This window comes from Cyprinus carpio, chromosome B6 (genome assembly GCF_018340385.1).
Source record: "Cyprinus carpio isolate SPL01 chromosome B6, ASM1834038v1, whole genome shotgun sequence".
Lineage (NCBI taxonomy): Eukaryota > Metazoa > Chordata > Actinopteri > Cypriniformes > Cyprinidae > Cyprinus > Cyprinus carpio.
The window spans coordinates 307,421-319,124 of record NC_056602.1 but is presented as its reverse complement, the minus strand read 5'-3'; the positions used below and the strand labels follow the sequence as shown (position 1 = coordinate 319,124).

Genomic DNA, 11,704 nt, shown 5'->3' with positions numbered 1-11,704 from the left:
AGCTTCATCTCTCCATGAGACACAGACGCAGCGCTTCGGAGGACGGCACCACGCACGACAGCTCCCAGACAGCAGTAGTTCTGCCCGTGATCCGGCCCGCATGGATTTCACGTGGGCCAGATGTGGGCCGGATCTGGGCCAACACTATGTTGCTGTCTGGGTCGGTACCAGCTGCTTCTCACTCTCAGAACCCTTTCTGTTCCCAAGTTATACTTTGTAATACATTTCTGTTCAATCTACACCGTTAGAATGTATAAAATACATGACACAACCCCTCAAATATTATGATGTATTTTAACTTTGGTTACAGTTATTTACCGAAATGCTCATCCGTTGCTCATGAAAAGATTGAGAGACGTTGGACTGTTTGTTTGTTTGTTTGTTGTGTGTCTGTAGGTGGGTAAGATGGGGAACACGTTTCTGACAGTGTGGAGTGTTATGACCCGACACAGACGCGTGGGAGCGAGGTCATCACCAACATGACGTCCGGGCCGCAAGGGTGTCGGAGTCGCTGTGACCATGGAGCCGCCAGAAACACTAGAAACACATGCACATGTGAACATCTTCTGGTGTGTGGGTGTTTTTCTCGTGGCGTGGAGGAGGTTACCAACGGAGCAGCAGAGCTTGCCGTTCAGATGATGGATGTACCTCCCTCTGATCCCGGTGACGTGCTGGACTCGATCCGCAGCGGTTCATCATCAGCGCCGTGTGGTGTTGTGTTTGTGTTTTTCATGTCAGACGTCGATCCCTCCTGAAACTGATGATGGTGTGAAGCCAGCTCTGGAGCTTCTGGAGCTGTACACACACGCACAAGACATCATGCTTACTGACAGAACGAGCTGTGAAGTGTTATCTACAGGCTATCGCAAATGAAAGATGATTTTAACAGACTGATGAAATGATGCATTTGTAAACCAATAGTTGCTTTTCCAGGGATTTGTACATTGGTATTGCATGAAGTCTGTTTTTTTTTTCTACTTCTTTATTTATCTGAGATACTGCTGTTAGTGATACAGGCCCTGTTCGTTCTCAATGGGTGAACTTTTTACAAATTAAGCTTTTTAGTTTGTAAAGGGATGCTTTTTTTCTTTTAATCACTCAAAATGATCTATAAAGGGTCATTTATGTCTGTTTCTTTACAGTAAAGAATCTTGTACAGACCTTGTCTATTAAACCTTGTATATCTCTCGCAGTGGTTTGTGTGGAGCCCTCGCAAGTGGTGGCGCCAAAACACTGAACACTGTTGCGAAACGCGTCATGCGCTAACATAGTTTAGAATTAGTTGTCAATGATATCACGATCATTATTCAATAAAGCGAGCTTTTACATAATATATATATTGTATATTTATTATGTATAGACACACACACATGCATGTATATATTTAAGAAAGAATATGTTATATTTTATATATTAAATATATATATATATATAATATAAGATATAATAATAATAAATATATAAATGTATATACATGTAAAAAAAATCTAAATATATACTGTATGTGTGTGTACTTATATATATATAAATATACCCTGTACCATCCCTATATTATGGGAACCAAAACTTTTATTTTGGATGTGATTAATCGTGATTAATCATTTGACAGCCCTATTTAAAACATGATAATAATAATACTAATGATACTAATAATAGATGGATGGATGGATAGACAGATAGATTCGAAAAAATCCGGGGTTTTGGTTACCAACAACTTCATGATTCAAGCTAAACAAATGTGTGAGGAGCGAGGACCCTGCGCACGTCATCCGATTAAAACAATAACAAGATTTGTCCGATTAATACTTAATAATATAAAATGTCCTCATAAGTCGGTTGTTTTGCTCGTTCAATGTATTAGTGAGAACATTTGGCGCTCAGAAGTAAAACAAAACCCGTTTATACTGTGCTGTTTTAAGTTGTTTAATTCACGCCTGCACTACACTATTCACAGCGGAATGTAAGGTGACAGAGAAATATGAAATATGAATTCTGAATATAATCTTTTAACTCCGAGATAAACCTTTGTTGGTGTTGACATCAGCTCTCGGTTCTGGGAGGCGCTTTAACTCCGAGAGACTTCAGTTTCAGCTCCAGACTCCGGACCAACACAAGCAGGTGACTTCAACTCTATTAACTAACTCTGTTAACTTACTCTATTAACTCCATTCAGCGGCGCCTCCTGCACAGGTGTGAGTACTGTACTGTACTGTAATACGCGCTCAGATTGTGATTGAGAGTGAAGTCAGGACTGAGGGCCCGAGGACGAACACTGATGCACGTTCAGATTCATTACAGCAGTTTGTGTTCCTTTCCCCTCTCTCAGATCTAATAGGTCACCTGAGAGATTATTTTAGATCCACTGAGAAAGTGTTTTTATGCTGGAAACTCTTCCTGCTGCTTCATATTTTTTTGGGAACCTGTGTACTTTTTCAGGATTATATAACAATATACACTACAGTTCAAAAGTTTGGGGTCAGTAATTTTTTATTCTAATTTTTTTTTTTTTTAAAGATATTTAAACTTTTATTTAGCAAGGATGTCTTAAATTGTTTTTATAGATTTATATTGTTAGAAAAATAAACGCTGTTCTCTTTAACGTTTTATTCATCAAAGTCTGTTTGCATCTCCGAGAGTTCCTATCTAAATAAAGGCACAGAAACTGTTAGTGTTGCATGCAAACTCTTGAAGTGTCACAAAGTCCTGAGCGTATATAATAACACTGCTCCGGCAATTACTAAACCCTTCAGTATACATGACTCAACTTCATAAGTCAATATTCATGGATATTTCTTTCCAACCGTCCTCAGACTGTCTGGTCCCCGCTGGCAGGTGTGGAGATTATTCCTGTGAATGAAGTTTTCCCGGAGCATCACGTCCGAGCAGAACCCACAGTTCCGGGTCCTGACCCCTGGTGGGGACGTCCTGATCTGAGTATCTTGGTCGTCACCATGCTGGCAGGATCGGGTGTTCTGCTTGCACAGAGCTTCAGGTGGGCTTCCCTCAGTGACACCCTTACATCATACCTACACCCCACGCTCAGATACCAATGTCCGGAGAACATTAGTCTTTGACGAGTAAAAAAGGTAAGTAAGTATCACATGCCAAATGAAAAACCAGGCTAGGCAGTTGCTTAATACGCTCAGTGTTATTGCTCTACTATATGATTTCCTCTCCTTTCCCCTTAAGACTGCTCGTGATTGGGGGGGTGGGGTTACTAGCTGTTTTGGAAGAACTCGTTTGCATGTCTGATGTTTGAAAATGATGAAAAGACAGACTCTCACATACAAACACCAAACATCGTAAGTAGTCTAGAGCAAGTAATAATTACAGTGTCCCTGTGACTCACACACTTTACTCTGATCGCGTTAGAAACCACTGTGAGTGCGGCTAACTGCTAGCAGAGATCAGGAATGTAAATGTCAATTTAGTTTTTTTTATATACATTTCACTCGAGCTGCTTACTAGAAATGCTGCGAGTGCAGACCACATTAAACAGGTTCGGTATGAGCCATGATGGTTAGTAGGCAATTTCTTTTCATATTTTCATGTGAACGTGTATGCTTAGAAAAGATGATACTACAATATAATGTGTAGTGCTATGGCTGCTGTGTTTTTGTCATATTCGTTCTCCATGAAACTCCTGATCAGAAATATAAGGAAGCGATTAGGAAGAGCTTTAGCTGCTTAGAATAACGTGTCCTCTGCGGTTGTGGTTTGCCATCGACTCCCGTCGGGACTCGTGGATACCCCTCAGCCATCTTCTTTTATTTGACAGCATGCGCGATGTCTTTGCAGTGTAAATGTTACAAAAAGTAAAAAAAGAAAAAAAATAGGTATAATATAATGTATTTTATCTATAGCTACATTGGTTGCTTTTAAAGTAAGACTCATCAACTTAATCGATAGGCAAATCAATCCTGTGGATTGTGTATTTCGTATGTGTGGCATCAACAACTGATGGCATTACACAAATCTCCATCAATCAGGTTCCAGAAACATGATCCCTAGACAGAGAATGTTTGCATTGCCTGCCGTCGGAACCGATAGCACGACGTAAGTATCTCATACTGCGGCGTAGACCGAGATGTGTCAGTACAACCTAGACAGGCTTATAGACAAAGGAGAACTAGAGTGTTCTAGTGGAGTGTCGCACATCACCACAACATCAGTCTGGTGAAAAGTGCACGGCATACGTGACAGGAGTAGTTTCGGCCGGGAAGACCATCAAAGATGAACATGGTATCCACCAGTTACGAGTCGTCAACCACTTCTTCGACGAACTCCGGGCCGTGCACTGGTACGGAGTACTGAGAAACTTCAGACCTTAACCTATTGGTGCTTATAGGCATGACTCACCCAGCTATACTCTCCATAGGTGTGCCAGCAAGCTCTCTGCAATCATAATCATAGTTACCTCATGTCGTTCGTTCCGTCTGAATTTTGTGTACAGCGTAGCTGATTTGTTGTATCTACTGGGATGCTTCAAGATTATCTTCGGCCTCGCACGTAGTTAGATCCTAGTGATTCATGTCGATTCAGTCTATAAAACGAAGTAATCTGGTTTCTGTGTGTAGCGGCGTACTACAGGGTAGGATGGGTCATGTATGATGGAGAACATCAATTGATCTCATGATCTGTGCCGGCATTAATCACACTACCGACGAACTATGCTTGTCTCGGATCCAAGAATATAAAATTTATAAAAAAAAAATCCAATACACGATCTTCATAATACGAGCTCACAGTCTACGGTGAGAGACTAAAAATCCAGCAGAACCTCAAAGCCCCGACCGCGTCGCTCTTGGTAAGAAAGAAGGCGAGCAGGCCAAGGCCCTGTCGAGAAAGTCCCTTACGTTTCGGTAGCACGGTGTAGGAGGCACGGATCGCTTTACTTTCATGTACGTGCTGCATACGGTGCTGAAGGTCTTCAAAGTTCGCTCTCATCAACCGTTTACAGTATCCTTGCTCTGGTGCCACAACATCCGATCGTGGTAATGGTGCCTCGGTGCCTCCAGAGCTGACGGGGTTTTCGTGTGCGTTTCTGCTTGTAACTACCAATCAAGGCACATCTTTCCTCCCAATTAGCCCTACTGCTAACATATGCTTCATCCTGAGTGTAACGGACTGCCTGTGCTTTGTTATTTCGGCTTTATTGGCTTGTTTTCATTTTTCAAGCGACCCGCATGAAAGAGTATCCCTTTGAGGCGGTGCGCTTCGGAGACGGGAATAGACACACATCGCCTGCTGTTTAAAATGACTGTGCGTTTCTCCTGCACCATCAGTGACCAGTACGACCCCCTGTACCCCACACGCTTCGCCGTCTTCCTTCTCGGAGGTTCAGCGAGTGCCGCTTACGGCAGCGTGCAACTCCAACCACGATTGGACACGGCCGAATAAACCTTCCGCGCCGTCCCGGTTCTGTCCACGCAACGCTCCTGAGATGCCTGTCGCTTCCCCCTGTTTTCCGGCTCCCAGTGTTACCGACACTGTCTTTGAGATTTCCGAGGTCGAGTCGCTCAAACTGAACTGACTCATAACTGACGTTCCCCGGAACCATATTCACAACTCCAAGCCTTACAGGAGATCGTGTTTGATTCCACAGTCCGGCCAAGCTCCAGCAGGGGGTCCCTCAGTCATCTGCGTGAGAACCTGAAGGTTCTGCGCTTTGGGTCTTCGAGGGCCCTGAGCAGGTGCCGCTTGTGGATGTACGCCTTACAGAGCCTGGAGGAGCTTCACCGGCGCGGCGCCTCATGAGCAGCGAGCTCTCCCCGCGGCCCCGGCGCTGTGACCTTTACGTGAGCTGAAGAACCTGCGCGTGCTGACCTTACGACTGCAAGGCTGACCAAGATCCCGCCCAGTGTGTGTGGATGTTTCCGGGCAGCTCCTGCGACTGCGCGTTCACAACGAGGGGACCAGGCTCCAGGTCTATAACAGCCTGAAGAAGCTGGTGAACCTGAGCGCCTGGAGCTGACGGGCTGCGGTCCTGGAGCGGATCCCCCAGCGCCGTTCTTCAGCCCTGTCCCTCCTGCAGGAGCTGGACCTTCCGAGAGAACCCGGCTTAAACCACCGTGGAAGAGGTCTTGAGTCTGCAAGCACAACTGTCGCCAGCCGCCCTGACCATCCTCAAGCTCTGGCACAACGACATCATCCTACAATCCCCGAGCACATCAGCAAGCTCCGCGCCCTGGAGACGCTGGCCTCAGCTGGAACAAGATCCGCAGTGCTTCCCGCCGGCGCCTCTGTTACTGCACCAAACTCCGACACCTGGACCTTTCCCACAACCGCTGGCGTCTCTGCCCGCGGAGATCGGCATCCTCCAGTGCCTGCAGTTCCTCTCGTGGTGCTGCCTTTAACTCTCTGAGAGTCTCCCCGAGGTAGCTGTTCTCCTGTAAGAGGCTGAAGGTGCTGGCGCTGGGGAATAACATGCATCATCTCCTCGCTGTCTCCCCGCTGGTCGTGAATCTGGCCGTCAGCTGGTTCGGGCTGGAGCTGAGGGGAAACCGGCTGGAGTCCTCTGCCTGCGGAGCTCGCCGACTGTCTCTCGCTCAGCACGGGCTGCTGTGATCGTGGAGGACAGTCGATGGACCTTCTGCCTCCACCGTTGCTACGTGAAGGACAAGATGAAGCACAGATAATCACAGCACGGGAGACGCATGCCATTCATCACACTTCACTGTTTTTTTTGGTTTGTCCTAAATAGAGTGTGCTTTCGATTTATGTGATGACCGATTAGCTATATTGCATTCACCATTTTAAATGCGCAGATTGAAGAAGAAACGAGTGATGGAAGCGCCGAAATTCTGATAAAAATCCATTAATTCATAGAAAAGTTTTTACGCTCGCTTGAGGTGGTTTTTACTTGTGCGAAAAAGGGTTAATGTGAATAATGGAAGATGGAAACTCATTTAAATAAATTCCTCCATGCGCATGGGATTTTGTGCTATGGGACGGCAAAACCTGAACGTGACCAGCGGACCGATGCTCATTCACAGCATCTGAATGTTTATGCCGTGAACTTTCACCGGACAGACTTGATAGACTTGATCTCCGTCTGAACGCACTGCACTTAATATTTTAACATATTTTTTTTTAGTAATAATGTTTATCAGTGCAATTCCTGGTTAGGAAAAAAAAACTGATTCACATGATTCTGCAAAGAAGTCTTCAATCAGTGAACCCACGTGCAGCAAAGTGCTCCTTATTTTGCAGTAAACATTAAATATGTTGTTTATATATGCACAATTAACATCTTTAAATCAATAGTTGTGTTATAGTTTTTAGTAATTAGATTGTCATTCGCAATGGTTCATGGGATTGTAGTTCTTTCCCTCATTAAAGTCATTAAAATACACAGTCTTGTACCTTTTGTGCTTATATTTTCAAATGAAAGGTTTGTAATGTTGTGATCACCTCGTAGCTGGTAGGTTTAGACTTTTTAAAAAATCCCCGTGAGAAAACTGATGGGAGCACGCTTCCAGACCTGAGACTGAACGTGAGCGAACACTAAACACTGAACACTGAACCGATGCCAGAACAGATTCGTCCGCATGTGTCCCTTCAGCTGAACTCTTTCTGGTTTCTAGTTTATTCTCAGTTGTGTTTAAGCTCAGATGTTTATCTAAGTAAATTCACTCGGCTGTTTAAACAACAGCACCTAAGTAACTCTGTCATAACAGCAGACCGAGCTCTTGAAGAAATGCAGTTCTTAACAATGAAGCTTCTGTGTGTTGTTTTCTGATGGTGGGTGTGTCTGAGCGAGTGGAAACTTACACAGGTGTGTGTGTGTGGCTTTACCTTTATACCTGTTGGCATTCCTTTTCATCTCGTGAAGCACACAATTAGAGAACTTTGCTCATGGAGGTTACTTTGGCCAACCACCTGAGCTGTAACTGTCATGTGACCACTGATCTTGAGCTGCAGGAAATTATGTCATAACAACACTGATTGGCTGATGACAAGAACACACACACACACACACACACACACACACACACACAGCCTTCACTAGTGATGATCCTGAGCTGTGATAGCAGCATAATCAATCTGCTAAAATATAATGAAGTTGTGACTGAATGTTGTGTGCAAAGAACATATTTGTTAGAATATGCAAATCATTTGAGATATTTTTATAAAATGTAAGTTATATATCTACCAGCAGAATGTAACTGAAGCCTCTGTGACTCCCTCTGCTTAAAACTGATCCGAGTTAAACACTGCAGAGGATGTCAGACTTCGAGGGGCATTCATTTAAAACATGGACCTGGGCTGAAGCGGATCCGGTGAGAGCTCCGCTGATGTAAGAGGGATCCTGAGGGTCTGGCCTGAATGCAGCGAGCAAACAAACCCCCCATTGTGTCTGCGTCCTCTCGGAGTTGTAACGTCTCTGTGCTGTGACAGCACACAATGTTACGCCTTGTACAGGCGCACACATTCCTTGGGGAAAACCGAGCCGTCCAGGGTCACCTTGAGCTCACATCAGTGTCAGATTTATCATTAGACATCATGTTTGTTCTCAGCCGACCCGAGCAGTCACTCATGTCTGTGAAAGATGTTTGGTTCAGAAATAAAAGAAGTTTAACATTACCTAATGTGTTATTATGTTGTTCTAAGTATGTGTTTATTTGTTCATGTTTTTAAGGAAGGATCCATCGGTTGGAAAATATGAGCAGCTGCTGCACGGTTAATTCAGACAAAATGATTTTTTCAGTTTATTAAACATCTTAATAAATAACATCTGAAATACCACGGTAAACAAACGTTAATTTACAATTCTTCAATAAATAAGTCAAATAAATTCATAAAATGTTATTTACAGACGTTAATCCGAGCAAACCTTACGCGCAAAGCAAGAATTCTTCACGTTGCGCAGATGGCAAGAATAATTTCACAAGAATAAAAACTGTTAACAGTTTCACGTTTCTGCACAGAAAATGTTTTGTAAAATACCAAAGAAAGGGGTATTTACACGTGTGCCTGGCGAACCCGCTCGAGGAGATCCGCTGCGGGGCTGCTCTGTGCAAAACCGGTGCTACATATTCCGGCTAATATTGTGAGTTCAACTACCAACTATCAGAACATCCAACATATTAATATAAATACAGCCCGCTAATGAGCGCCGAGTCGAGCCGTGCAGTTCTTCAGAGGGACCGGGCTGGCATCAGGCGCTCCAAAAGCTCCACCATCTCCGGAGCGCGAGTGTCCCGAGCCACGTCCAGAGCGTCGGCCGCCCACAATGCGCCGTCCCGGTGCCCCAGGTCCGAGAGCGGGGCCAGGTACTCCACCACGTCCCCTGGCCCTCGCGGATGGCGATGTGGAGGGGCAGGGCTCCGCTGGTGGTCAGGGACGTGACGGAGGCGCCGTGGTCCCACCAGAACCCTCAGCGTTGTCCAGGAATCCGGTGCGGGCCGCGTCGTGCGCAGGGGTCACTCCGCAGCGGTCCTGGACGTTGGGGTCCGTCGCCGTGGTCCAAAGCAGCACACTGGCCACACCGGGGCAGCCATCATCATCACCCGTGCAGCACAAAACACTCCGTCACTCCACGGGCCTGCGTTTTCATCACAAATCAGATCTAACTGTAATCTGTTACTGAGAAATAATGTGTAATTAATTTCCACAGTTACTTAGCTGAAAATCTCTCGCGCGAGAGATGCACCGTAACAGATCACAAAAGGGGGGGGGGGATGTCATCTGAATATTTTCACACATTATCAGAGATAATTGATTTGCTTTCCCAGATTGCAGTAACTGCTTCTACATATGATAAACCCTATCAGTGTTTCAGGAGTTTAGGACACATGCCTATTCGATACCGGTCTTATTTCCTATTTGGGTTTAAAGTAGATGCTTTATTTTATTAATTTTTTTGCAAAACATTTTTTTTTCCCAAAGCATTGTTCAGAGCACGCCTGCCTAACAGGTAAAGGTGACGTCAACACTGCGCGGGTGCGGGGTCCTCGTGCTCCTAATCTTGAACTCAGTGTTGAAGAAGGGTGCCGGTCTGTGAGTCCTGACAGTAATCTTTGAGCTATACTTTTCCAGACGTGCTGAGTTCTGTGGTCCGGAGTACTGTTACTTAAACCTCGATACCCACACACAGCACACACCTGCGATGCATTTCTGATGTAGAAGGTTACACGTTAATATGCTACATTACTTATTACATTGTAGTGAGTGACAGGTCGTCGCTATCACATTTCCAAAGTAACCCTCCCAGCACTGAACAGCGCGTGACGTTAATCGTGATCCCACTCAACGCGCAGGGAGTGAGTGACAGGTCGTCGTCAAGTGATGAGGTCGCGTTCCCCGGTTGGAGCCGACGTCATCGCGGCCGGAAGGGAAAGCGAAACAAACAGCGCAGTGAGAATCTGTACATCTATGATATAAACGTGAAGCAGAGCGTCTGACCTGCAGCGCGGTTTTCCCGAACTCGTTGAGCGTGTCCGGTTGGAGCCGGTGATCCTGCAGCATCCGCCGCACCGCGTCCACATTCCCCGCGCCGGCCGCCGCGCCGAGGCTCTTCCCGCTGCCGAACCCGTCCACAACCATCCTCTGAGCAGATCTGACCCGAGAACTCACTCCGTGACAACGCGAACCGATTCAGCAGCTTCGACACGAACAGCATTTAAACTTACCGCTGTCTCTGTGCGTCGCAGTCCGCGGATGAGCGAGCGAGCTTGGCTGTTTATCTGTTCACTCAGATCCGTCAAAACAATCACAAATAAACGCGCTGAGCTGAGCGCCTTTCACATCGCGCGCCTGACCGACAACAGCGCCGCACCACGAGCGCTCTCGTCAGCCAAATCAGCGCTCACACACGCCGGACGCAGGCTGCCATAATTGGTCAAAAGGGAGGAGTGCCGATAGGCTTTGCACAGTATCACCGTGGCAAACAGCGCCCAGCGACCAATGCGAGAAAAGTAGAGCGCAGAAGGCGGGGGAACGATTTGAGAAGGTTTAATTTGTAAACTGTTACGTTCATTCACTGACTCCGAGAGAGAGAGAGAGAGAGAGAGAGAGAGAGAGGTTTCAAGAGAGCAGAGAGAGAGAGAGAGAGAGAGAGAGAGAGAGAGAGAGTGTGTAAAAGAGCGGGCTTTCGTGCCAAGACGCGCTCTTGATAATAAACATATTTAGATATATATCAGTAACTTCAGGACAAATATATTAAGTTTATTGCAAAATTAAACAGAAATGATTGAAAACATATTCCATGATTTGGTGCAAAAAGCACTTTAGAAAATGAAATGCTGAGTGTGTTTACATTCACCGTCAACGATTTATACATTCATTTTTCTCTAATTGAAATTCTGCTAGGATAAAACCAACTAATAACAGACAAAAACATTTAATAAACTTCGTCCACAGAACTGTTCTCAGTCGCGGCTCATTAAGTGTTGGTCCTCAGCTGGTAATCTGAAAACATACATGGATATATAAACACATGATGATAGTGCATTATTTTATTTTCTGTATTTCTTATATTAGTGATATATTCCATCTCTACAGTGTTATACTCATGCACCATAAGCAGGTCAAAGTCCTCGTGTGTGTGTGTGTGTGTGTGTGTGTGTGCGTGTGTGTGTGAGAGTGAGTGTGTGTGTGTGTGTGAGTGTGAGTGTGAGTGTGTGTGTGTGTGTGTGTAAACAGACTTGGTAATAAAGCTCTCTCTGGCTTCTGGGAGATATCGACGAAGTGTTGCTGTATC

General features: G+C 45.3%; 2 protein-coding genes and 2 pseudogenes across 2 annotated transcripts in view; 1 reads left to right on the top strand and 3 right to left on the bottom strand.

Annotated features, from left to right (window-relative positions):
* LOC122133856 (ferredoxin-2, mitochondrial-like) overlaps positions 1-11,704 on the bottom strand; it is a 104,429-nt gene that overhangs the window by 47,900 nt on the left and 44,825 nt on the right. The gene's annotated exons all lie outside the window — the stretch shown is intronic.
* Positions 1-11,704, bottom strand: part of LOC109069951 (protein lyl-1-like) — a 103,008-nt gene that overhangs the window by 62,210 nt on the left and 29,094 nt on the right. The window lies entirely within an intron of this gene.
* On the top strand, positions 5,257-6,638 carry LOC122137569 (annotated as a pseudogene).
* LOC122137539 lies at positions 9,141-10,667 on the bottom strand (annotated as a pseudogene).